This window comes from Sciurus vulgaris (genome assembly GCF_902686455.1).
Source record: "Sciurus vulgaris genome assembly, chromosome: 8".
In the NCBI taxonomy this organism is placed as follows: domain Eukaryota; kingdom Metazoa; phylum Chordata; class Mammalia; order Rodentia; family Sciuridae; genus Sciurus; species Sciurus vulgaris.
Genome location: NC_136468.1, coordinates 52,205,821 through 52,231,436, shown reverse-complemented (window position 1 = coordinate 52,231,436; position 25,616 = coordinate 52,205,821). Strand labels below are relative to the sequence as shown.

At 37.0% G+C, this 25,616-nt stretch overlaps 1 protein-coding gene and 1 pseudogene across 8 annotated transcripts in view; one reads left to right on the top strand and one right to left on the bottom strand.

The window, feature by feature from the left end:
* Positions 1-25,616, top strand: part of CDK14 (cyclin dependent kinase 14) — a 603,169-nt gene that overhangs the window by 343,047 nt on the left and 234,506 nt on the right. The gene's annotated exons all lie outside the window — the stretch shown is intronic.
* On the bottom strand, positions 4,883-10,015 carry LOC306668584 (small ribosomal subunit protein uS2-like; annotated as a pseudogene). The gene has a single exon. The product of its transcript is annotated as a small ribosomal subunit protein uS2-like (transcript).

Sequence of the window (25,616 nt, the reverse complement as noted above, 5' to 3'; positions counted from 1 at the left end):
TCTAAAGATTCCCTTCAGTTCTAACAAAAATACCCAGAGTTTGCACAGACCCCATAGGTTAAAGGGATCAATCCCACAAGACTTCTCCCACTTTAGATTCCAATCGCAAGTCCAGCACTCCTGTACTTCTGACCTACCAACTACAGATCGGGGGTTCCCCAGAACTGCCGCCTACTATGCACCTCACAAAATTGTCAGGAGAATTTAAAAAGTTAATACCTACTAATCATTTTGGAACAGTGCCAAGATTATAGACAGTCTCATAAATTTCACGTTTGCTGCCAACCCTTTAGATGTTCTAAGTGCTGTTTATCTTTAATATGCTTTTTCTTAAAATGAATAACATACCTTTTGCCTTCTTGAACAGGAATACGCGATGGATTTCTTAATGTGTGCACATTATATGCCTACCCCTGTGCTCCAGTGCGAATCTCAGAGATATGATTTAAATCTAAGCACCCCGGCTCTTGCATCTCTACTGTAAGCTTCCTTTACAGCCTTGGGGGGTCACTGCTCTGAGTATCAGTTGCATTATACAAAGTTGCCCCTGGGACCTAATGAATCTTTTGAAAATGGTTCCATTTTAAAATCGTTTTTATGGAAGTTTTTATTTTACTATTTTAAAGCATAATTACTGGACAGGGAAGATTTTTAAAATACTTACATAATAATAGCAACTTTCTGTTGTTGGTGTTACAGATTTAAAAATATCTATCACATTGCAATTCAAGTTAGTTTTTCTGGCGAAAGTACTTAGAATAATTTAATAAGAGAATTATTCTTTCAGTAACATTTTTATGACAGATTTTTATCACCGGTGTCCTGCTTTGAGAATAAAATTAAACTTCATGTTAGTTTAAGACAGAACACTCTTTCAGCTAACCAAGACCTCACTGTTATATATTCCCTTCTCATAAACATCAACTGAGTGCTGTACCAATCATTTTCCTTAGGAGGACTTATGAGATAGAGGAATTCCTTGGAGCACACACACAAAAATAAGTTCTAAGGAAAATTACAATTATACCATAGTGTATACAACTGACACTTTATATACTGGGGTTCAGCATCTGAAGAGTCAACATTGAAGGGAAAGATTTTGAGTTAAAAAATTTGCATCTGTACAGAGCATGCGCAGACTTGTTTCCTTATTATTATTCCATAAACGATAGCAACTACTTATATAATATTTATACTGTATGAGGTGTTTTAAGTAATTCATAGATGATTTAAAGTATATGGGAGGATGTGTGTAGATTATATGAAACTACTGTACCATCTTATGTAAGGGACTGAGCATTCTCAGATTTTGGTATCTGTGGAAATTCCTGGAACCAATCCCTTGGGCAAACTGAGGGATGACTGTAATTAAAAAATTGAGTAAGTCCTCATCTAGAATGAACACCACTGCTGCTCACTGTCAGTGTTTGTGGTCTCCAAGGAGAGAGTCTTGCAGCAAGTATTACTTGTTCATTGTCTGACAACACAGAAATTTAAATGTGAAATGACACATTGATTTATAGGAGTCTTTGGTGGCTTGCTGTACAACAGTAGAATTAGTTAAGAAGAAAACAGTGTAAGTACCACTATTGTAATTTGTTTTCTAGGACTTGGCAGGTTTTTTTTTTCTTAATTCGATAGATGTCAAAGTTCGTTTAACCAGTCTTTAAAGCTTAAAAGATATGTAAGTAGAAATATACATGAACTAAGGAAACTATAGAAATATACATGAACTATAGTCTTCAATATAAAGTAAATCGTCACAATTAATGATTTGAGATAATGGTGGATTGTAGATTCTTTAGCAGATTCATAAATCAAGTGATCTGTGGCATGTGTCCTTCATTCCAATAAAAATATCAGGACCTTTACATTTCGCTATGGGCAGCAAACTTAAATTTTAAGGTTTGCTTGCTCATTTTGTCTTCTGTGTGAGTGATACATCTGTGATCTGCCTTGGATGTGGACATCTGTGCTATGCAATGTTGAAACCTAGGATGAGCATCCTCCCCAGGACAAGATGCAGAAGCATCCTAGACTTCAGTGGCTTGGAGCTTTCTTACTTTTGCATATTTGATTTCAACATTTGGAGGCGTTCTGGTTGTTGGATCATAGAAACATTTGGTGTATAGCACTTGACATTAGATTGCTTTTAGGACATGAAATTAACTCAAACCTCAGTTACTTTTAATGATAATAATCATCCTCTACAGTTTATGAAGTGCTTCATTGCTCCTTTTTCCATTTTTCAGTACTGGGTGTTGAACCAGGGTGTTCTACCATTGAGCTACATCCCAGCCCTTTTTACTTTTTTAGTTTGAGACAGGGTCTGCCTAAGTTGCCAAGACTGGCCTTGAACTTGTAATGCTCTGTTCTCAACCTCTGGAGTGATTGGGATTACTCTGGAGCCACTGAATTCAGTTTAGCTCCTTTATTTTATTCTTATAACCCTGTAGACAATACAAATCTCATTACCCTATTTTTAATATGGTAGCATTGATTTGTGCTTGTAAGATTAGCTCAACCCAGGCATCAGAATGACTGATATTTTAACATGAGCATTTTTGCTTAATCTGTAAGCTAGAAGATAATTTATCTTGAAATCATGTTCTAAGATCATATGATTTCTTTTACATCTTTTACATAAGAATATGAAGAATCTTCAAATAGGTCTGAGTTGTATTATGATCAGTGAATTTTAAATGTGAAAATTACAGATAAATGGATTTAGTTATCTGGGACTTTTTCAGTGGAATAGCTGTAAATGAGCTCTTTGATCTCTCTCAGTATTAACATTTAGACTAGAAATTGAAATAAATGATATTAAAATTCAGACAGAGTATCAATTTACTTAGAAATGCACATAGGCAAAGAAATTTCGATATAAATTCGAAATTGAGAGTCACTGAATGAATGCCAGAATAAACATGGCAGTTCTACCAGCCAACTCTAAAGGGTTATCTATAAATTGAAAGCATAAACATGGAAGGCAATAAAACACTCAAATAGACACCATCTTGCCCTTTCCTTGTCAAAGTTGCAAAATTTCTAGAAATCGGAAAGACAAGAAAAAAAACAAAAACATCCTCAAAACTTTGTTTTTTTAGAAGTGACAGACGTGATTGAGGTCAAGCAGGTTGCTCAATGGACTCTACTCCCCTGTTTTCCTTCCCTTCCAAGCAGCTCTGTCCCACCTCCAGTACTCTGTCGCTGTCACTGCGGGTGAGAGTGATTTTTATCACTGATGTGTGAGAAGGAAGGGGCAAGACAAAATGAGAACTGCTTTGTTTTCTTTATAGCAACCAATTATTTTGTTGTAAAATGCAAGCGCTCAATTTGTTTTGCTTATAAAAGTATCATGCCTGTTATATTTAGAGAGATCAAAGAACAGAAATGAGTGTGGAAAAATTGGAAGTCAAACTTTTCTTCCTCCTATGATTTTTAAGAGGAGTCAGATAATTTCTTCCCTCTGGTTGGATGGCTGTTGTCCTCCTTGACCACCTTTCCTCTGTCTCTTTGAGGCAGTCAGAACCAGCTTTGGATTTCTTTGTCTTTTATTGCTTCAATGAAGGTAAAATGACTTTTGTAAAACTGTGGTCCCTGGTACATACATTAGTGAAAAATAATTTTAAAAGTTAAATTTCTCCTTGGCCAAATCCATTTAGGGTGAGCTGCACATGTGTGTCTCCACCTTCTTCCACACAGTGGACTCACAGTGTATATTAGCTCTAATGATTAAAGGCTCCTGCTCTTCCCATACTTAAAATAAAATCTGCCCTTGCATTTCTCATATTTATCATTCAAGGACAAATTTTCGACACTGTGGAACATAACTTTTGGGAATGTTTTATTAGCCATCTATTGCTGTGTAATAAATTATCACAAATCAACCTACTTAAAATAGCACTCATTTATTATCTCAAAGTTTCCATACATTAAGAATCTGGAGCCGCTATTTCAATGTCTCTCACAAGGCTGCAATCAACTAGGTCTTCTAAAGGCTATACTGGGAAAGAATCTCTTAGAAGTTCACATGAATATTGACGTATGGACTTCTCTGGTAAGGATGCTTGCTCCGTGAAAGCATGCAAGCCAACAAGATAATAGAAAAAGTCTGCAGCAAAACAGAAGTTACAGTATTATGTAAATCTCATGATAAAACACCTTTGCTATATTGTTTTTGTGTTTTCTTTTTTATTCTATTAAGTTATACTTGAGAGCAGAATGCATTTTGATTCATTATACACAAATGGAGTACAATGTTTCTTTTTGTATTTACTTATTTTTAAATTTTTTTACTTGTTCTAATTTGCTGTAGAATGCATTTATACATTTTGACAGAAAACTTTTCATTTCTCTAGTTGTACATGATGTAGAGTCACATCATTTATGCAATCATACATATACAAAGGGCAATGATGTCAGTCTCATTACATGATTTTTCCCACCCCTTGTCCCCTCCCCTCCTCAAATTTCGATCTGCATAATCCAGAGTTCCTCCATTCTTCCCTTACCTCTGAGTCCACCCATTATGTATCAGCATCCACTTATCAGAGAAAACATTTGGCCTTTGGTTTTTTGGGATTGACATCTTGCTTACATGTTATTCTCTAATTCCATCCATTTACCTGCAAATACCATAATTTTATTCTTCTTTATGACTGAGTAATATTCCATTGTGTATATATATCACAGTTTCTTTATCCATTCATCTATTGAAGGGCATCTAGGTTGGTTCCACAATGTAGCTGTTGTGAATTGAGCTGCTATAAATGTTGGTATGACTGTATCACTATACTATGTTGATTTAAAGTCCTTTGGGTTTAGGCCAAGGAGTGGCCTAACAGCTAGCCTAACACTAGCCTAACACTAGCCTAACAGCTAGATCAAATAGTAGTTCCATTCCAAGTTTTTTAAGGAATCTCCATACCACTTTCCAGAATGGCTGTACCAATTTGCAATCCCACCACCAACCTTTTCCCCCACATCCTCACCAACACCTATTGTTGCTTATATTCTTGATAATTGCCATTCTAATTAGAATGAGATGAAATAATAGGGTAGTTTTGATTTGCATTTCTCTAATTGCTAGAGATGTTGAACATATTTTCAAATATTTATTGATCGATCATATTTCTGTGAAGTTGTCTGCTCAGTCCCTTAGCCTATTTATTGATAGGATTATTTGTATTTTTGGTGTTAAGTTTTTTTTAGTTCTTTATAAATTCTGGAGATTAGTGCTCTCTCTGAAGTGTGTGTGATAAAGATTTTCTCCCATTCTGTAGACTCTCCCTTCATGTTATTGATTGTTTCCTTTGCTGAGAAAAAGCTTTTTAGTTCGAATCCATTCTTTTTATTGATTCTTGAATTTATTTCTTGTGCTTTGGGAGTCTTGTTAAGGAAGTCTGGTCCTAAGTCCACATGAAGATTTGAGCTTACTTTTTTTTTTTTTTTTTTTTTTTTTTTTTAAGAAACTGGTGTTTATTTTCCATAACCTTATTTCCATTTTGCTTAATAAGTGTCTACAGAACAGCTCAAGACCACTCAGTGGTTGTTTCTACCCACTCAGTAGCCTGAGCAGTGGGAGCTGCAGACCAGTCTTCAGTGGCCAGCTGGGCACTCCAGTCTTCAGTAGGGAACTGCTAGATAGTCACAGAGGGCACCTGCACACCTGCAGACCAGTCTGCAACCTCAGGTTGAGTAGCAGTGAGCTCAGGAGCTGGAGCAGTTCATTTACCCTGAAATTCCTCCTTGGTCACAGCTTTTTCAGCAGCAGCCTGCTTTTCCTTTTCAATCTCTTCAGGATCTCTGTAGAAGTAGAGCTCAGGCATGACCTCCCACAGGTGTTCACGGGAAATGGTGCCACGCATGCGCAGATCTTCTTGGGCCAGCATCCACACACCGGACCCACAGAATGAGCTGCCTTATTGTTGCATGGAATGGCAATGTCCCCATAGTGCAGAGGAGAGTCTGTGTTACATAGAGCAGTGATGGGCAGATTGACATAAGATGCTTCTGTCAGAGGTGGGTGGTCAGCCCTGGGATCAGTAACCACCAGAAGATGTGGCTCCCGGAAGGCTGCCTGGATCTGGTTAGTGAAGGTTCCAGGAGTTATGCAGCCAGCAATGGGAGTGGCTCTGGTGGCAGCAGCAAACTTCAGCACAGCCCACTGGCCAGTATTCCTAGAGGATATGACACTGACATTGGCAGGATTTTCGATGGCAACAATGGCACGAGCTGCCAGCAGAAGCCTCTCCCAGGTCCTCTTCAGATTTATGATATAGATGCCATCACTTTCCTTTTGTAGATACCTTGTTCCATCTGGAAATCAAGGTTGGTGCCACCTAAGTGGGTTCCTGCTGCAAGGAATTTGAGGACATCCTCTTCCTTCATTTGCAGGACATCAAGGGCTCCGGACATTATGGCAGTTTCCCTTTAAGTTACAACGGGAATCAAGAACAATGCTGTATGGACCCCTCCCTGGGTAGCACGAAAAGCTACTTTTTTTCTATTTGGCGCAGGGCCTCTGGTCTAATTCCTAGGTTCCTGATCTATTTTCAGTTGATTTTTGTGCAGGGTAAGAGAGGTTTTTAATTTCAAGCAATGAAATAGAAGATGCCATCAAAAGCCTACTAACCAAGAAAAGCCCTGAACCAGGCAGATTCTTAGCCGAGTTATACAAGCCCTTCAAAAAAGAACTAATACCAATACTTCTCAAAGTATTCCATGAAATAGAAAAGAAGGGAATCCTCAAAATCATTTTATGAAGCTAATACCAGCCTGATACCAAAACCAGACAAAGACACATCATGGAAAGAAAACTTCAGATTAATAGCCCTGATGAACATAGATGTAAAAATTTTTAACAAAATTCTGGAAAATCACATATAAAAACATATTAAAAAAATAGTGCACCATGATCAAGTGATTCCAGGGGTGCAAGGTTGGTTCAACATCCAGAAATCAGTCAATGTATTTCATCACATCAGTAGACTTAAAGACAAGAATCATATGATCATTTCAATAGATGCAGAAAAAAAGCATTCAATAATATACAGCACCCCTTCATGTTCAAAACACTAGAAAAACAGGGATAGTAGGAACATACCTGAACATTGTAAAGACTAACTATGCTAATCCCAAGTTCAACATCATTTTAAAGGGAGAAAAATTGAAAGCATTCCCTCTAAAAACTGGATCAAGACAGTCATGCCCTCTTTCACCACTTCTATTGAACATAGTCCTTGAAACTCTAACCAGAGCAATTAGACAGACGAAAGAAATTAAAGGGATATGAATGGGAAAAGAAGAACCAAAATATCACTATTTGCCAATGACATGATTCTATATTTAGAGGATCAAAAAAAATTTCACCAAAAACCTTCTAGAACTAATAAATGAATTAAGCAAAGTCCAGGATATAAAATCAATGTGCATAAATCAAATGCATTTCTATTTATAAGCAATGAATCCTCTGAAAGAAAAAATTAGGAAAACTACTCCATTCACAATAGTCTCAAAAAAATAAAATGCTTGGAAATCAATCTAACAAAAGAGGTGAAAGACCTCTACTATTAAAACTACAGGACACTAAAGAAAGAAATTAAAGAAAACCTCAGAAGATGGAAAGATACTCCCATGTTCTAGGATAGGCAGAATTAATATTGTCAAAATAGCATACTACCAAAAGTGCTGTACAGATTCAATGCAATTCTAATTAAAATCCCAATGACATTCCTCATAGAAATAGAGAAAGCATCATGAACTTCATCTAGAAGAATAAGAGACCCAGAGTAGCCAAAGCAATCCTTAGCAAGAAGAGTGAAGCAGGAGGTATCACAATACCAGACCTTCAACTATACTACAGAGCAATAGTAACAAAAACGGCATGGTAGTGTCATCAATATAGGCAAGTAGACCAATGGTGCAGAATAGAGGATACATAGACAAACCCACATCAATACAGTTATCTCATGCTAGACAAAGGCACCAAAAACATACAATGGAGAAAAGGTAGCCTCTTCAACAAATGGTGCTGAGAAAACTGGAAACCCATAGGCAGCAAAATGAAATTAAACCCCTATCTGTCTTTCTTTTTTTAAGGAAGTAACAGGTCTGCTTTAGTTTGGATATTGAGCACTTTCCGAAGCCCCATGTGTTAAAGGCTTGGTCCCCACGGTTGTGCCTTCTGCGAGGTCCTTAGGTCACTGGGGATGTATTCTCAAAGGGCATTGTAAGACCTTGCTCACTCTGCTCTGGCAGGAATTGTGATCGTTTTACTCCTATGTATGCTTCTGCCATGATGTACCACAATTCACTACCCTCACCTTAGGCCAAACCAGTGGGGCCTGTCTGATTTTAGAATTTGAACCTCCAAAACTGTGAAGTAAGTAAACTTTTTCTCTTTATAAGTTAGCTGCTGCAGGTATTTTATTATAGTAATGCAAAATTGACTAGTAATACAAGGTCCCACCCACACTCAAGGGTGGGGGATTCTACAACAGCATGAATATAAGGCAGTGGGGTGGTCCTGGGTATCACCTTAGAGTCTGCCAAACACTGTAGACATAAAAAGTACTGTCTAGGGCTAAGGAATGCAGCTCAGTGGTATAGCTTTCTTAGTATATGCATGGCCTTGGTTTAATACCCAGGAAGACACACACACACACACACAATTATCCAGTTGTCTCATCATGGTTATTAAACTGTGATGAAATATTTTAGTAAAGAAGAACAGTTAACCGAGCATGTGCTGTATGTCAAAACTTACACTACAGTGTAAATATTTACAAGGAATATTGTGGTGGAGGTGATAATGATGACAAATGATGATAAGCAAGTCTGATTGGTTGTTGTGCATGTCAGACACAGGAGTAAGCACTTTGCCTATTTAATATTCACATAAATCAAATTTCTTGTGTGTGAGATTTTATCAAAATGAATCTAACTACTATGTAGAATTATAATTCCCTAGTAAAAATGTTAAAAAAAACTCACATAAAACCTCCTTTTTCAGATAGCAAAACAGAATATTGAGAAGTTACATAAGCAGAAGACTGTAGATTGTTCTCAAGCAGCTCACTGAAAAAATTGATAATTCTGCCTCCTATTTATGATACGTGATGACAAATACGTTTCCTAAACAGAATAAAGACCAGAAAAAAATGCCATACTTTCTGCTTGGCAATTTATAGGGGATCTAAAGAAGTCTTTGCAAAGAATGAGTAGAACAGAGACAAGGAGAGGGCAGGGTATAGTACAAATAAATGTAGCCAAGGATTACACAACTCTTACATTTTATAAACCTCTATGAATAAAATGCCAAAGGACAGAGCTTTTAATGTTTAGCCATGAACACAGATGTTGGTGGACATGTGGACAGCAAAGTCAGAGAGTAGATTAAAAGTCACTTAGGTGATGGCAACAGCAACAGATTGGTTATGTTGCTTATATTTTTTATTATTTATTTTGTCCCAGCCTCTTTCCAAAGTGACTTTGAAGCAGCTGCTGATCTGACATTTCACACGATTTATTCTTACTTAGTTTGTAGGCCATGCTAGGCAGACATGTTTCCATCTACCATCTGCCCCTCCTCCAGGGTGGTATCAACGTTCTGCCTTGGTTTGCATGCATCTGAAAGACAGGCAGAGCTGTGGGTCTGGGACTTAGAGTGCAGCAGCACAAGAGGGTTTCAGCACATGTTTCTCTGGCCTCCTGTCAGTGAAAACCTGCTGCCAGTTAGGATTTGGGCCAGAACCAATTCCTGTCCAGATAGGCCCCTGGAACTGTGGCAGAGCCCTGAGCCAGATGCTCAGTACACATCGAGTGAGTGAAAGATTGAGGGAGGTCAAGGCTGAGAGAATAAGTGCTGGTCCAATTTGCAAATCTGCTGGGAAGAAGGAGATTGATCAAGGTGGAGCTAACATCAAAGATTGAGGCTGAAAGATTAAGAACCCTGTTATGAGTTGGATAGCAGCTATCCTCCAAAAGCTTCTGTGTTAATTCAGAAATGTTCAGAGGTTAGTTTGAATGGATTGGGTGTTAACTGGAGGCAGGTAGACTGTGTGGAGGGAGGAGGGTCACTGGGGGCTACCCTGAAAGGGTTCATCTTTCCTGTGGCTTTTTCCTGCTTTCTTGCTCAACTTTCCTGGCTGCATGAATGGAGCACTGTTCCTCTACCACATCTTTCAGCCATGATGGTCTGCCTTAGCCTGGGCCCGGAGCAAGGATTTGACTGACCATGGATTTGGCTGACCATGGACTAACCCTCTGGAACTATGAGCCCAAATAAACTTTTCCTCCTCTAAGTTAGTCTTGTCAGGTATTTTTGGTTACAGTGACAAAAAGCTGATGTTCACAGACATTGGTTCAAGAAGTGGGATCACTGATATGGCTAAGCTGGCCATGTGGTTCAGAAGCCTTTGGAACTGGTTTGTGGGAGCGGTTTGCACATGTTAGGTGATACTGAATGGAGAAGCCTCAAAATGTTGTAAGCAGAGCTTAATGAGTGATTCTGGTGGGGGCTTAGAAGACCAAAATGCTGATAGGAATGCAGAGAATAAAAATTGTGCTCATGAGGTTGCAGAAGGAAGTGAAGATTCAGTGGGAAATTGTACTAGAGGCCATTTGTATTACATTCTGGCAAAGAAGATGTCTACATCTTACCTACGCCTGAAACTTCCAGTGAGATTGAATTGAAAAATGGTAGACTAATTAATCTGGCAGAGGAAATTTCAAGGCAGCACAGCATTCAGGAGGTGACATGGATATTGTTATCAACTTTTAGCCAGGTGGACTGTAAGAATCAGAAATAGAAAGTGGAACTGCAGGATTTGAAAAAGTACATGTAAAACTGGGGTCAAGGAAGGTGTAATTGTTAAAGAGACAACAGTCTCTAAAGAGATGCTAAATACCTTGTACAGTGATAGGAAAGAGGTTGAGAGCATCTCAGGAATTTGTAAGACCATACCCATTTCAGGCTCAAGAGTCTTGAAGGGAAAATTCTTTTGAGAAGAATTCCTTTGAGGTGCCTGTGGGCACCCTGCTTGCACAGAGGAGCCTCAGAAGTTGTTTCACTCTGCTTAACATCCCAGGCATTCAGAGACTGCTGCAGCTGATTCCAGGCTCAGCTATTGCACAAGGTGGTGGTAGACTTTGGTGTCATTTATGTGGTAATGGTTCTGTAGGATTGCAGGATGCTGGAGTCAGGGGATCATGGAAGCTTCCATCAAGATTTCAAAGGAGAACCTTTCAAAGGAGCCAGGCAAAATATAGCAGTTTTGGAATCCCTGCAGGCCACTCCCAATAGGGCGATGCATGAAACTGTGAAAGTAAAACCAAAGCTGAAATGGAGACCCCAGAAATTAAGAAATGCCAGGAATGTGAATTCTGTGCTGACAAAAGCTGCTGGCTGAGGAGAGATCCAGGCTAAAAGAGAACCATGTGCACTGCAACTGGAAAGGCCAAAGAGGTGAGGCTGCCAAGCCCTTTGGAGAGAACATCTTGCCACCATGCGTTCTAGATGCTGTAGGTGGAGTTATGGAACCTGTTTGTTCCACTGGTTTTGGTCTTGTTTTGGTCCTACCCTTCTTTTTACACTGCTGTTGTTCCCTTTCAGAATGGGAATGTTTACTCTGTGCCATTGTATATTGGAGAGATATTACTTATATGTGATCTTTATAGGGACTCACAGCCATGAATTTGCTGTGAGTCTCAGGTGAGTTTAGACTTAGGTTCTGGCAATATTTGAACTGTTGTGACAATGGGACTCTTCATGATGAATTAAATACATTTTGCATCATGAGATGACAATGAGCTTTTGTGGATAGTGGTGGAATGTTATGGTTTGGATATGAAGTGTCCCCCCAAAGTCACTGTGTCAACTAGGAAAGTTCAGACATGTAATGATTGAATTGTGAGAGTTGTGACCTAAACAGTCCATTCTAGTTTGAATGGATAGGGTGGAGTGTGTCTGGAGGAGGTGGATCATTGAGGACATACATGGAAAGGTTCATCTTCCCTGTCTTTCCTTCCCCACTTTCTTCTCTTTGCTTCCTGGACACCATGAACTGAGCAGCTTCCTCCGACTTGCCCTTCAACCATGATGTTCTGTCTCATCTTGGACCTAGAGCAATGGAGTCAGCTGTCTATACACTGAGACTTCTGAATCATGATCTGCAAACTCTTTCCCCTCAAAATTGTTCTTGTCAGGTATTTTGGTCATAGCAACAAAAAGCTGACTAACACGAACCCTGCATCTTCTCTGGGAGAATGTATCTCAGGCAGAGATGGTATCCAAAGGCATTTGCCTTTCATTTAGCAGTGAAATTTGGTTAAAGTCACACATGGCATCAAGGTATATGAAGGTTCTAATGTTTTTTTTCTAACTTTGTCAATGATTAGCTGTCTGATCTTGGACAAGTCACTTGAGAAATGGATAGTTTTATTTTTTGTAAGTTTAAAACATAAAGACTAGAGTTCAATGATCTTAAACATTAAATTTCAGGTTTTAATATTTTAAAACATTCCTTAAAAGCTATTCCCTTAAGTAAACTTTTTTTCCCATTCCCTACCAGTTTTTATCTATAAATTCTGGTCATTTCCATTAAAATAAATGTATATGCTAACTGAAAAGTAAATTTCCGCTTGGTCCATGAAAAGTGAAAGAAACTTAACAAGTGCAGATTTATTGTGACTGACTGCCTTATCTGGAATGAGAATTCTTATATTTTTTTAGTGTCATTTTCTTAGTCCTTTCTTAGTATTTAAGAATATCACAGATGGGATAATTGATGCAGAACAGACTTTTTTCATAATTCTGGAGGTAGGGAATTCCAAGACCACAGAGTCAGCATCTGGGAAAGCCTTCTTGCTGCATCATCCCATGGCAGAAGGTAGAAGGGCAAGAGTGAGTTAATGTGAGTGTGTGTGTGTGTGTGTGTGTGTGTGTGTGAGCGAGAGAGAGAGAGAGAGAGAGAGAGAGAGAGAGGGAGGGAGAGAGAGAGAGAGAGAGATGGGTCAGAGGGACTTGAATTTATTCTTTTTTAGCAAACCCACTCCTGCAATAATGGATTACTCCATTAATGAGGACAGAGAAGACAGGATCATTCTGACCTATTCACCTGGTAAAGTTCCCACCTCTTAATACTGTTACAATGGCAATTAAATTTCAACATGATTTTGGGGAGACAAACCTTTAAACCACAGCAGTCATCTTTTTCAATCATGTAATTAGGCAATAAGAAAAAGAACATCAAAATTGTAATGCTTCCAGAAAATGTTATTTTTGAAAGTAAATTCAGAGGAAATTGTGGAATTTTTTTCAGTACATTAAAAGAAGATGCATAATCCTTCCTCTTTCACCCTGTGCATATTCATTTTTCTAGGCATTGAGTATAAGGTAACAATACCAAAAATGATAATAATAAAAAAAAACTTGCTCATTATCTTGTGAATCTAATCAGAGTAACTATTTTATTGGTTTCTAAATACCTTCAATTCCTTCATTATTTGAATATACATCTTCACATAATGATAACTGTATCATTGACAATATGGATTCTATTTTTTTTCACTAATACACCAGCAAGATTTTTCATATATTAACTTTTACAATTAAAACTAATATGTAATTTTTTAAAAGTATAAATTGTGGTTATCAAGAAGAAAATAAACATTATCTGTTATTCTCCTTTCCTAATACAGCCCCTTTAACATCTTACAGCTTTCTGTATACTTACAAAGGCATACTTTTCTTCTAAAATGTTGCTCTAGCCAAGCACCATGATACACACCTGTAATCCCAGATACTTGGAGGCTGAGGCAGGAGGATCATAAGCTAGAGGCTACCCTGGGCAACTTAACAATACTCGTCTCGAAATAGAATATAAGTAGCTGGGGTGTATCTTTGTGGTAGAGTACTTGCCTATGATGACAGGTCCTGTGTTCAGTTCCCAAGAATGCCAAAAAAAGAAAAAAAAAATGCCTTTTAATTTTTTAAACCAATTGTGTTAGATTTATATTAGTGTGCCAAAATACCTGGGAAAATCAACTTCAGAGGAGGAAAGGTTTATTTTGACTCGTGATTTCAGAAGTTTCAGCCCATGGTTTATGACTGTGTTATTTGGGGTCACATGGTGAGGCAGAATGTTAGTTAGGGCAGGATGCTTCTGTGGTAGAGCAAAGCTGTTTACCTCATGGTGTCCTGGAAGCAAGGGATGAGAATGGAAGGGGTCAAGGTCCCAGGGTCCCTGCAGAGGACATGCTCCCAATGACCTACTGTTCTTCTAGGGGCTCCACCTCCAATTCCTAGAAGCACCACTGGATGGTGACCAAGCTTTAACACATGAATGAGCCTATGGGGACAATTATGTATGATATTAGCATATACGTTCCTTTAAAAGCTATATGCTCTTATTAATTTGGTGATTTTTCTCATCAGACCATGACTAGTTTATTAGTTGTCCCAAATAGAGTTGATAATAAAAGTGGAGATTCATGTGGGATATCAGAAATGCAGTAGAAAATGGACAAGTGTTATTCCATTAAAAGGGTCAAAACCTTGATGTTGAAGTCCAGTAACATTGTATTCCAACATGAAGAATGCTTTTGCTTTATTTTTCAGTATTAAAACACGATATACTAGTCAAATAAGAGATAATTCTTGTGCAGGAAATCTGGATGGTTTAGATTAATGCTGTTTCTTTTTTCCTTTGAACTCACTGTAGTTATTTTCTTTAAATACTTCTTTGTAATTGTAGATGGACAGAATGCCTTTATTTTATTTGTTTATTTATATGTGGTGCTAAGGATAGAACCCAGTGCCTCACACATGCTAGGCAAGCACTCTGCCACTGAGCCACAGCCCCAGCCCCTCGCTATAGTTATTAAGTACTCTTCGAACATAATAGATTTGTTCAGTGGTCATTGTTTTAATATTTAATATGTATTAAATAATTCTTTAAGCTCTTCTAGAACTTCAACTTGGGTGTCCTCAGAAAGAGCATAGTTTTCATCCCCAAATAATTAACTGCTCCCTTGTTTTCAATCTCCTGGTTCATGGATGAAGGCTCATATCAAGTGTGGCATCTAAATTTAACAACCCACGTGTAGGATGTTACATGTAGTAGTTAAGAACAAGTTTCTGGAGTTCTACATTGTTGTGTGTTTTATAATTCATATTATAAACTGGAGAAGCATTTCTATCAAAAGTCACATAGATCAGATCATTCACTGACTTTATTATATCCTTTTAGTACTTTTCAGTTTTGATGCTTTTATTAACCAGTTTTGACAATGTGGGGAACTTATCTTCAAATGTTATGTTTTAGTGTTTTTATTGTCTGGTATTTTACTAAACACAAAATTTACCAGTTTAAATTCGATGAGCTTTGTAAGTGTATGTAGTTTTTAAAACTACCTCCACAATTAAGTTTTAGAGCATTTTCAGCACTTCAGAAAGTACCCCCATTCTCTAAAGCAGTTGTAAATATTATTTTTCTTACTACTATTTTTTATTTTTGTAGATTTAGTCTGTCTAGAAGAGTAGGAATCCAAATAATAAAATGTTGCTTGGAAAACAAAATATCTGTCCTATGAGATATCTGGACCAGCATTAGGCTAACTTTTTCTATAAAGGGTCAGATAATGATGAACTTTCTTGCAACTATACAAAACTGCTGTTTTAATGAAAAAATAGTTACGTATATCAACAAACAGATATGGCCATATTTGATCCATGTTCTTACTAATAGCCAATGAACTGATAACAAACATTTGGTTCAGTAGGCTTTTCAAAAGAATACATAAATAATAAAGTAATTTATATTTATTTAGTATATTTTTGAAATTTGTGGTTTCTGAAAGCATACAGTTATATGTGGAATATATTATATAGATTCAAACTATAATTAGAATAAGTTAACATTGCCCAATTTTTACTGTAGCAGCAAAGATATTGAAAAAAATTACATTTGAATTTATACTGGCATTGAAAACTAAAATGTAAACTGTCCATTCTAAATCATTCTGCTAACCTTTGAAATTTGTATAAATTATTGGCTCTGACACACTGATTTTCTTTTCATGTACTGTTGCTAAGCAGTTATTTTCCTGCAATATATGTCATACTTTTTTTTAAAAAAAAAGAATAATCTATTTGCATTTTGTGAGTATTTTGTAATCAGTTGGAAAACCCTGAAGGCTGGGGAGTTTGTAGTAGAAGAGCATCAGCCTCTGGGCTTGTGAGCACCTGCGGATGAGGCTGTGGCTAGCGCTTTCACACAGGCTGGGGAGTTCAGCCTTCTGACTGTGGCGCTTGCCACCGCATCTCTTCGCTTCCCTTCTGTCCAACCTGCTAACATCGTGTTGTTTTCCACCAATTTTTGGATCAAAATATAGACAACTCAGCCCAGACTCACCACTTTGTACATTGCTGATGAATTGGTTCATCGTAAGAGCTGGCCAAAGTCAATAATTTTTAAGAAAAACTAATGATTTGTGACTTTATGATAACAATTTTATGAATGATGGATGTTAGTGTAAAAAAGGATTTTTAGAAAAATATATTGTATGCTTCTCCTTTTGACTTAAAAGTGAGTGATGTGTAAAGTTTCTAATAATTGAAACAACAAAGATTTAGAGAAAATAATTGATAATATAAAATATGCCTATTTAAACATCTATGGATATCTTGGGTTTTTTCTTCAACATGAATTCCCTTGAAATTTATTTTTGGAAATGTATATGGCATTTGTTCATGACATTGGATATGCTGTCATCGTTAAAGTCATGTAACAGATTGAGTGATTTTTACCCGTGAGTTATTATTTTGTACTTTGAGACTTTTTTAATATATAATTGTGAATTTAAAGATTAATAAATTCACATGCACTAAATCTACTTAACTTCTAGACATATATTTCAAGTATAGTTTTCCACTTTTGTTACTTTAATGAAATATTTAATAAAGGCAACAGTCAATAAAAGAATGTATAGCAAAATAAAGAGCACTTTATGTGGTTTTGGGACTCAAATTTGGTTTGAAGGACGTTTCTAAATTTAAAATATCTTCAACTATATTATAAAATTTCAAATAAAGCTTTATTTGAAAAGAATGCTTTGAAGGACAGATTATTTGGACTGACAAGATGGGAATATTTAAAGTATACTTAACAGATTCTGAAGAAGTAGGACATGTGTTTCAAATGTTAGATTTCTGTCTGTAATTCTTAAAAGATAAGACAGTTGTCTAATATAGCACAAAATGAGTTTACATTTTATTGCTGATAGCTCTTTTAAAAACCAAGCGGTCTCCTAGGAATATTCCTGTTCCTCTAAACTTAGTTTGTGTGATGTTAATTGACAAGTGGAGGATACTTGGATTGTCAAGTTGCTGAGGCTGAGTTTGAACTTCTCAAAGTCTATCCAGCTATATCCTTGCATCCATTAGTCCTTGGTTATTTAAAACAGTATGCCTAGGTATAGAAATGTAACATTCATGACATTCGTTGAATGAGTTTTATAAAAATTGTTTTAAAATTTCCTAGCTGCTTGGCCAGGTTGACACTTTCATCATCTTAGAGAAATCTATTATAAGTTTTATGCTGCACGTAAGTTTCCCTTCAAGGAAGGTTTCCTTTTAACTTCAAAATTGCTTGCTGATTCAAATTGTTCATGGAAGCTTATTCCAGGTTTTAGCAGCTAAACTAGCTATTATGCAGACAAGCCTGAGCTTTAGAAGGCAACTTGGTTGTACTGGTGAGAATATCTAAATAATAGTTTATTTCATCTTGTTACACCTAGTCATTAACTCACTGCTTCCAGCTACCAGTTTCCCTGACACACTAGGAAAACCTGTCATTTAAACCAAGAGCTATTTTAAGACTATACTATAAAGAAATGGGGCCAGAGTTTTCAATGACGGATTTCTGGTACTGCCCAGAGCTGGGTGAGGACTCATTTGAAGTTCTTTCTTTCCCTTTCAAAAACAATCATTTCTTCAGTAGGTAATATGCTCACATAGTAGCAGACATTTCAAAAAGTTTAAAATAGTGTATAGTGAAAATTAAATTTCCTTCTTCTTCCTTTTTCCTTGTTCCTTTTCCCATAGGCCATTGCCTTTAACAGTTTCTCCTGTATCTCTCTAGAGATATAATGTGCATTTAAAAATAATTTACATAAATAATCCCTAAGTGCTCCCTCTTAGTTATTTTACCTTTTCTCTTACCAATGTACAGTTCCATCCATATTAGTATGTATAAATTTATTGACCTCATTGTCTGAATTTTGAATCTGTACCATAAGTTATGTAGCTGGTTCTCTCCTGGAGGTTAAGGTTATTTTCGTCTTTTGCTACAGACAACGTCACAATGAATTTCTGTGTCCCAAAGTCTTTGTATGTATAAATAGGAGGATAAACAACTGGAATAAATTTGCCATTGTTTACTCTCTGAAACTGCTGGAACATAACTAGTGATTTTTTTTTTTTTAAGCTCAGTTCAACCAGTGGACCCATGTGTTGCTCCTGGGTGCTTTCAAGAATCAGACGCAGCCTCTGCCTTAAATAGGTTAGGGCTCTTCTCCAGTGATTGCAGTGCTTCAAGGTAGAGTGTGAAGTGACCAATCAGAGGCACAGCTGAATCTCAAAATCTGCAACAGAGAAAAATGACTTGTGACCTCGGGGATCAGAGAAGAATGTGAGGATGGGTTGGAGTTAGAATGAAAGGGGGCACGCGGGGAGGGTGCCTGGAAGCATAGGTGCACCAAAATGCAAGCGAGGTACGTGGCAGTCTAATGTCTGGGCACCTTCACCACCTGAGACATGCCAGGACCCCTCCCACCTCAGAGTGTGCACAGTGCTACCTGGAACTAAGGGCCCCAACCTGGGTCTCTTCCACCAGATTTCTTTTGGCTTGTTCCCTTTTTAGAGATGTCCACAGGATACCAGAGCTTCCCAGCAAGGGCCTAGTTATTTCCACAAGTGCTCTAGGTGTTGGCCTGTTTTGTCAGACACAGGGGCCTCATCTTTCTGTACTCTATTGTTCTTCTTGGTGCCACCATGAAAGTGCCTCTAATTATAACCCTCATGGCACACCTGTCCCTGGTGTCTTCCACTGCCGCAGCCACCTGGCTCCCTCTGTCATTTACCCAGCATCAGAGCAGGCCCTGCCCTCAGGCCACTATGGTGAATCTAATGTCAGGTTTTCATTTCTAACAAGGTTGAATGAAGAATGAACATTTTTTTGAGGAAAGGCTGGCTGGGGCAGGAAAGGGTCAGGGATATCATGTACTGCTCTTCAAAGAGCTTCAGTCAGAACCTAGAGGTCCACATTCAGTGTGTGTGTGTGTGTGTGTGTGTGTGTGTGTGTGTGTGTGTGTGTGTGTGTACTGAGGGGAGAGGGTCAAGGGAAGGGTCCTTTCTGTTTATTTCCTGCTCATCTGTCTCTGACTAGGACTGGCTTTTCTCTTCCTAAAGTGATTGTATCCCAATAATGCTACCCAGAATTCAGAGTCCTCAATCCTAAGGCGTAGGGAGACAAGAGGTTCCCTCCTCATGAAATTCTAAGACCCTGGGAGGTCTAATTTCTGGTCTTGGGTCCATTCCCCATCTCCCAGCCACAGCCAAGGACTCTCCCTTCAGCCCCATAAATAATCATAGCGCTTAATACTTATACCAGAACCTAACCAGCAATACACTGTCAGTGCGTCTGCTGAGATTTAGACTTAAATGTTAGTTGAGCTTTATTGGTCCTGCACTTTGGAGAGTAAAGAATAGCTCTCATCACATACCCTTTCTTCCATTCTGTGGCTTCCGAAAACCTCTGATCAGTAAGTGGGGGAAGCATGGTTGTGTAGTCTCTGTTCCCTGTGGCAGCAAACATCTTCAAAAAAGCCCCAGAGCCCCAGAAACAGCTCCGCCAAAACATGCACCTAGTTTACACTAAACCCTTTCCTCTTTGAGACATCAAGATGCAGGTTAATTTCACAGCTTGCCCCATAACAGAGGGAGAGATTTGCTTTACGTTTATATAACAGAAATTGCCATTAAGTTGGTTTTCCTAGAACAAAGAAAGAGCCTCAAAGGTAAACTCAGGTCTCTTTCTCCTGTTAAATTGAACAGCTGGAAGCTCTGAAGTGAGTATTTTTGTACTTTCGCCCATCAAGGTTTTAAAAAGCCCTATGTCTAAGCACACCTCTTGCTATGCTTAACTCTTTGAGAGGGAGCTAAGGTGTCATGCAGAACTGGAGAAGCTAGTTAGAGAGATAAACATAGAGGTACATAAATGAACTAAAGCAGTTTTATATACAGAGGGCCAGGTAAGCTGAATAGAGAATGAGAGGTAATATAAAAGTTGAAAGATTGATTAGTTCTTCACTTTTATTTATCTAAATTTTAAATAATATATTAGATAAAATTTAAGAGATCATGGAATCTGTCAGGAAATTAGACTATTATATTAAAGAAACAGTAACTTGTATTTTAATTGCTTTATGGTGTGACATCTGTATTTTTATTTAAAATGTATGTGAGCCTTTGAAGGTTCAAGAAGACCTGGAAAGTAAGTCTTAGGAATGGTAGTGGAGACAGAAATAAGGGAATGAATTAGAGACGGTGGAGGAAGAGTGAACAGAGCTGTGGATCTCAATTACTTTCCTGTTTAATATCATCAAAGACACAGACAGAGATTCCAACATGAAAACTCATGATTCATCTCTGCAGTGATTATGACATCTATTCATTTCATGGAATTTATGTATTATTGAAAATATTCCCCCAAGTGCTCAGTTTTGGAGATTTGAAGTTGTAACATTTATTTACTGCACTAGCAATGCCCAACTCCAATGTTAGGAAACAACTTAAGGTTGTCATCCTATGTCACAAACCTTGTTTAAAATCATCGAAATAAACTAATAACTAATATGCATTTTTCTTAATAGATATTTCTTCTAATTACTTTGCCTGAAATTCTGTATTGAATACACTGCTGAGACCCCAAAATAGAACTTAACCTATCCCTAAAATGTATGAAAAGAGAAAAGAAAAAAAAAAATCATAATTGAAAGTAATTCCAAAAACTTGGGCAGCAACAGCAGCCATAAAATTTAGAAGTATTCTAATAATTCAAAATGTCCCAAACCTTTTTACCTTAAATTGACTATTTGCTTCATTAACTTTTACTGGGATAGATGGGTATTTACTATCATAAAAACATAAAACCTCTTAGTTCAAGCTTGAAAGTAATTGTTTATTTTCAGCTCATGGAACATTTAAAGATTTCACTTTAGTCAGGATATTTCAAACAGATCTTTTTCATTTCAGCATTGGACCATATCCTGGTTTGAGGTTTGTAGAAAAATGGGCCCTTGGGATCTTGTCAGATAAACAACCCTTCCCTGATCCCCAGTAATCTCCATTTCCTGCTGTTGGGCTTCAGGTCTTCACGGCCACCTAGCTGACAGCTCCAGGTCTCAGCTCTTGCCTCCTTCCATTTTTACTTTAAAATGAACCAACCAACAAGACAGATAAGAACTGTTCGTACTTCAGCAACCAGACTGTATCCTGAAGGTTTCCAAGTGTTTACAGTAGTTCCTTATCAAATTTCTGTCTCTCTCTTTTTTGAGAGGCTTTTATCTGATTGCTTTGAGACCCTCTAGACAACACAGTCATTTTCTCTGGTTCGTATTTTTGAAATCTCCTTCTAGTACACCCTTCTGTTTTCTCCTCATTCCTCCTCCTCATCTCCCCTGCCTTCTTTCCTCCAATCCCTTTCCTCTTTCCCTCTCACCAGACTAACCTGTCCACCACTCCTGGACTTTGGACTTACTGAGTCTAGCCCACCACCCATCTAGAGCCCAGACACAGGTTCTCAAGTTCTCTGTCTTCCTCGGGAAATGGTTATACTTGCCTGTATTTAAGTCCTGGCTCAGCCATGTGTGACTTTGTGACCCAAGGTAAATTAACTTCTCTCGGTATTAGTTTTCTTTCTGTTAAATTGGGAGATTAATAATCACACTACATTCTAGATTGTTATAACTATTGAATGATATAATACATTTAAGACCCTGAGAGTACTTAACAGATAATTGTTCAATAAATTCTTATCAGTTTGCTCCTATTTTATAAACACTAGTATATCCACTAATGTTCATGTTTTAGTAGTATCTCTAATAAGGCCAAGTAAGGACAGGGTCATGATTTGAATATGCCCCCAAAGCCCAAATGTTGGAAATTCATCTCCAGATTTATATGTTAATAATATTTAGAGCTGGTGAGTCAAGAGTATTTAGAATTAAATGAGGTCATGGGGGTTGGGCCCCCATAATGGCATTAGTGGCTTTATAAGAAGAGGAGGGCTGGGTTGTGCTTTAGTGGTAGAGCACTTGCCTAGCGTCTTTGAGGCACTGGGTTCGATTCTCAGCACCACATATAAATAAATGTATAAAATAAAGATCTATGAACATCTAAAAAAGTATTAAGAATAAGAGGAGGAGGATGAGACAAGGAGGAAAGAACTGAGCTAATGTACTGGCTCTATGTCACCACGTGACACCCTCTACCAAGTTGTGATGTAGTAAGAAGCCCCTCATCAGATGCCCAGCAGATGCCAGCACCATGCTCTTGGACATCACAGCCCCCAGAACTGTGAGCCAAATAAACTTCTGTTCTCTATTAATTACCCAACCTCAGGTTTATTTTTGTTTTCCAAGAGAAAACAGATTAAACATTGCCATCTTTACTTTCAAATATATATAATTAATTATAATTAATATATAAATATATATATATATGTGTGTGTGTGTATAAATTAGGTGGTTTAGGAAGGAAATGAGAATGATTTTCTCATACAGTTCCCAGAGAAACTCTTGTCTTCATTTCTTATTTCTTTTAAAAGTTAGAATTATGAGCATGGTAATATTGTTTAGGAATAATATTGATTACAGATTGGCTTCTTTCCTATCTACTGCAAATCACACCTGTCATAAAGTCATAAAGTCACTTACCTAATTTGACCAAATCAGAGTTGTGATTATTTCACGACTTTTTTTTTTCTTTGACTCATACTGACGTGTACTCATAGAATGTTTTGGTTATATATTGATACATATTTATAAGCGAATGCTTTAGCAGTGAATATTATGTCTTGATTTTAAAACTTAGATTCTTATGATGAATTTAATATTTTATAACTTTAATTTCTAAAAATTAGAAACAAATCAGCATGGATATGAAAATTCACCAAAACTGGCAATTTAGTCAGGCTGTTAAATTCATTTTCTATGTTGTGGTGTCATCTGGCTTTGCATTAATAACCATGAGTTTCATTAACTGAGAATCAGAGACTAGAAAATGAAATGTAAAGCAGAAAATCATGAGAAAGATGGCATACTCACATGCACTCCTTTAAAAATGATTTTGCATTCTTTATGCATGCAAATGCTGTGTGATGGGATTGTTGAGGTAAGGTTAAAGGGCTTTTTAGGAACTTGTCCATATATGATCTTGCATTTCATAAATAGGATTTTTAGTAGTCTTTTCATGAATTTGGGTGCTTGGACAAACTCTAATGTTAACTTTCTCTGTCTCAGGGGTCTGTAGCTAGTTTTTTCTTAAAAGACCAGGTACCAAATATTGTAGCCTTATGAGTCATGTGGTCTCTGTCAAATGCTCAACTCAGCTATTTTGTGCAAAAGTAGCCATTGCCTTACATTAATAAATGGGCATAAACATTTTCCAGTGGGGAGGAGAAAAAAAAAAAAAAAAGGAGGCCACTATTGCTAGCTACTAGGCCATAGTTTGCTGACCTCGGACCTTAGCCCCTTCATTGTACACAAAGCCACTAGGGTGGTTCAGTAACTTAATGAAGAAGACCCAACTAACACGGTATTGCCAGAACCGATATGACAGTTAGTAGCCATATCAAAAGTCTTTCAGTATACTGGCTAATGGGATAATAAAAGCATGTTTTTCTTATGATGTTCAGCTGAAGAATTATGACTAATTGGTCTTACTTCATTTACAAGTATCATTTAAAGTAGTATGTATGTAGAAGTTTTTATCTTTCATACAAAAATAGAAAATTTAAAAACTTCTATATATTAATGTAAATTATGTGAAAATTTTCTTTCATCTTTGAAACATCTTTATTAAAATGCTATGATATTTTCTCTTATTTAAAAGTGCATAATGTGAAAAAGACTCTGCCACCTAGGGTAGACAAATTAGACATAATTTATGGACCTAAAATTTTTGGAATAATTAAATAAAATCTGAGTAAATTAAGATATTGCTTTAATATTTAGGTGTCTCTGAACTTATTTCATTTTATTAGATTTTATGTTCAAAGAGTACTCTTATTCCGTAGAAAGACTGGCAAATGCTAGTCAAAACATTTAAAAGCACTCTGATACCAAAACCAAACAAAGACACATCAAGGATAGAACTAACTTCAGACCAATATCCCTGATGAACATAGATGCAAACATTCTCAATAAATTTCTGGAAAATTGCATACAAAAACATATTAAAAAGATAGTACACCACAATCAGGTGGGGTTCATTCCAGGGATGCAAGATTGGTTCAACATATGGAAATCAATAAATGTAATTCATCACATCAGTAGCCTTAAAGACAAGAATCATATGATCATCTCAATAGATGCAGAGAAAATATTTGACAAAGTGCAGCATCCTTTCATGTTCAAAACACTAGAAAAACTAGGTATAATAAGAACATACCTCAACATTGTAAAAGCTATCTGAGCAAAACCCAAGGCCAACATCATTCTAAGTGGAGAAAAATTGAAAGCACTCCCTCTAGGAACTGGAACAATGCAAAGATGTCCTCTTTCATCACTTTTATTCAGTATAGTCCTTGAAACTCTAACCAGAGCAATTAGACAGAAGAAATTAAGGGGAGATACATAGGAAAAGAAGAACTGAAACTATCACTATTTGCCGATGACATGATTCTATATTTAGAAGATCCAAAAAATTCCACCAGAAATGTTCTAGAACTAATAAATGAATTCAACAAAGTAACAGGATATAAAATTAGCACCCATAAATCAAATGTGTTCCTATACGTCTGAGACGAATCCACTGAAAGAGAAATTAGGAAAACTATCCCATTCACAATAGCCTCAAAAAAGTAAAATATTTGCGACTCAGTCTAACAAAAGAAGTGAAAGACCTCTACAATGAAAACTTCAAAACTTAAAGAAAGAAATTGAAGAAGACCTTAGAAGATGGAAAGATCTCCTATGCTCTTAGATAGGCAGAATTAATATTGTCAAAATGTCCATACTACCTAAAGCATTATACAGATTTAATGCAATTTCTATTAAAATTCCAATGACATTCTTCATGAAAATATAAAAAGCAATCATGAAATTCATTTGGAATTTCACATCTTAAAAAGAGTATCTTCTGCTGAAGTAGAAATCTGGATGAAAACCAAAGCAAATATGTTATATTAAAAGAAAAGGAAATTAATTGTAGTCTTGAAATGGCTTTCCACCTTAAACAATGCTGTGTGGTGTTAAATGTGTAAAATGCAAAGGCTTGCCCTCAAGATGCACTGATTTCATGGGAAGGAAATGCTTTCTATGGTGGCAAA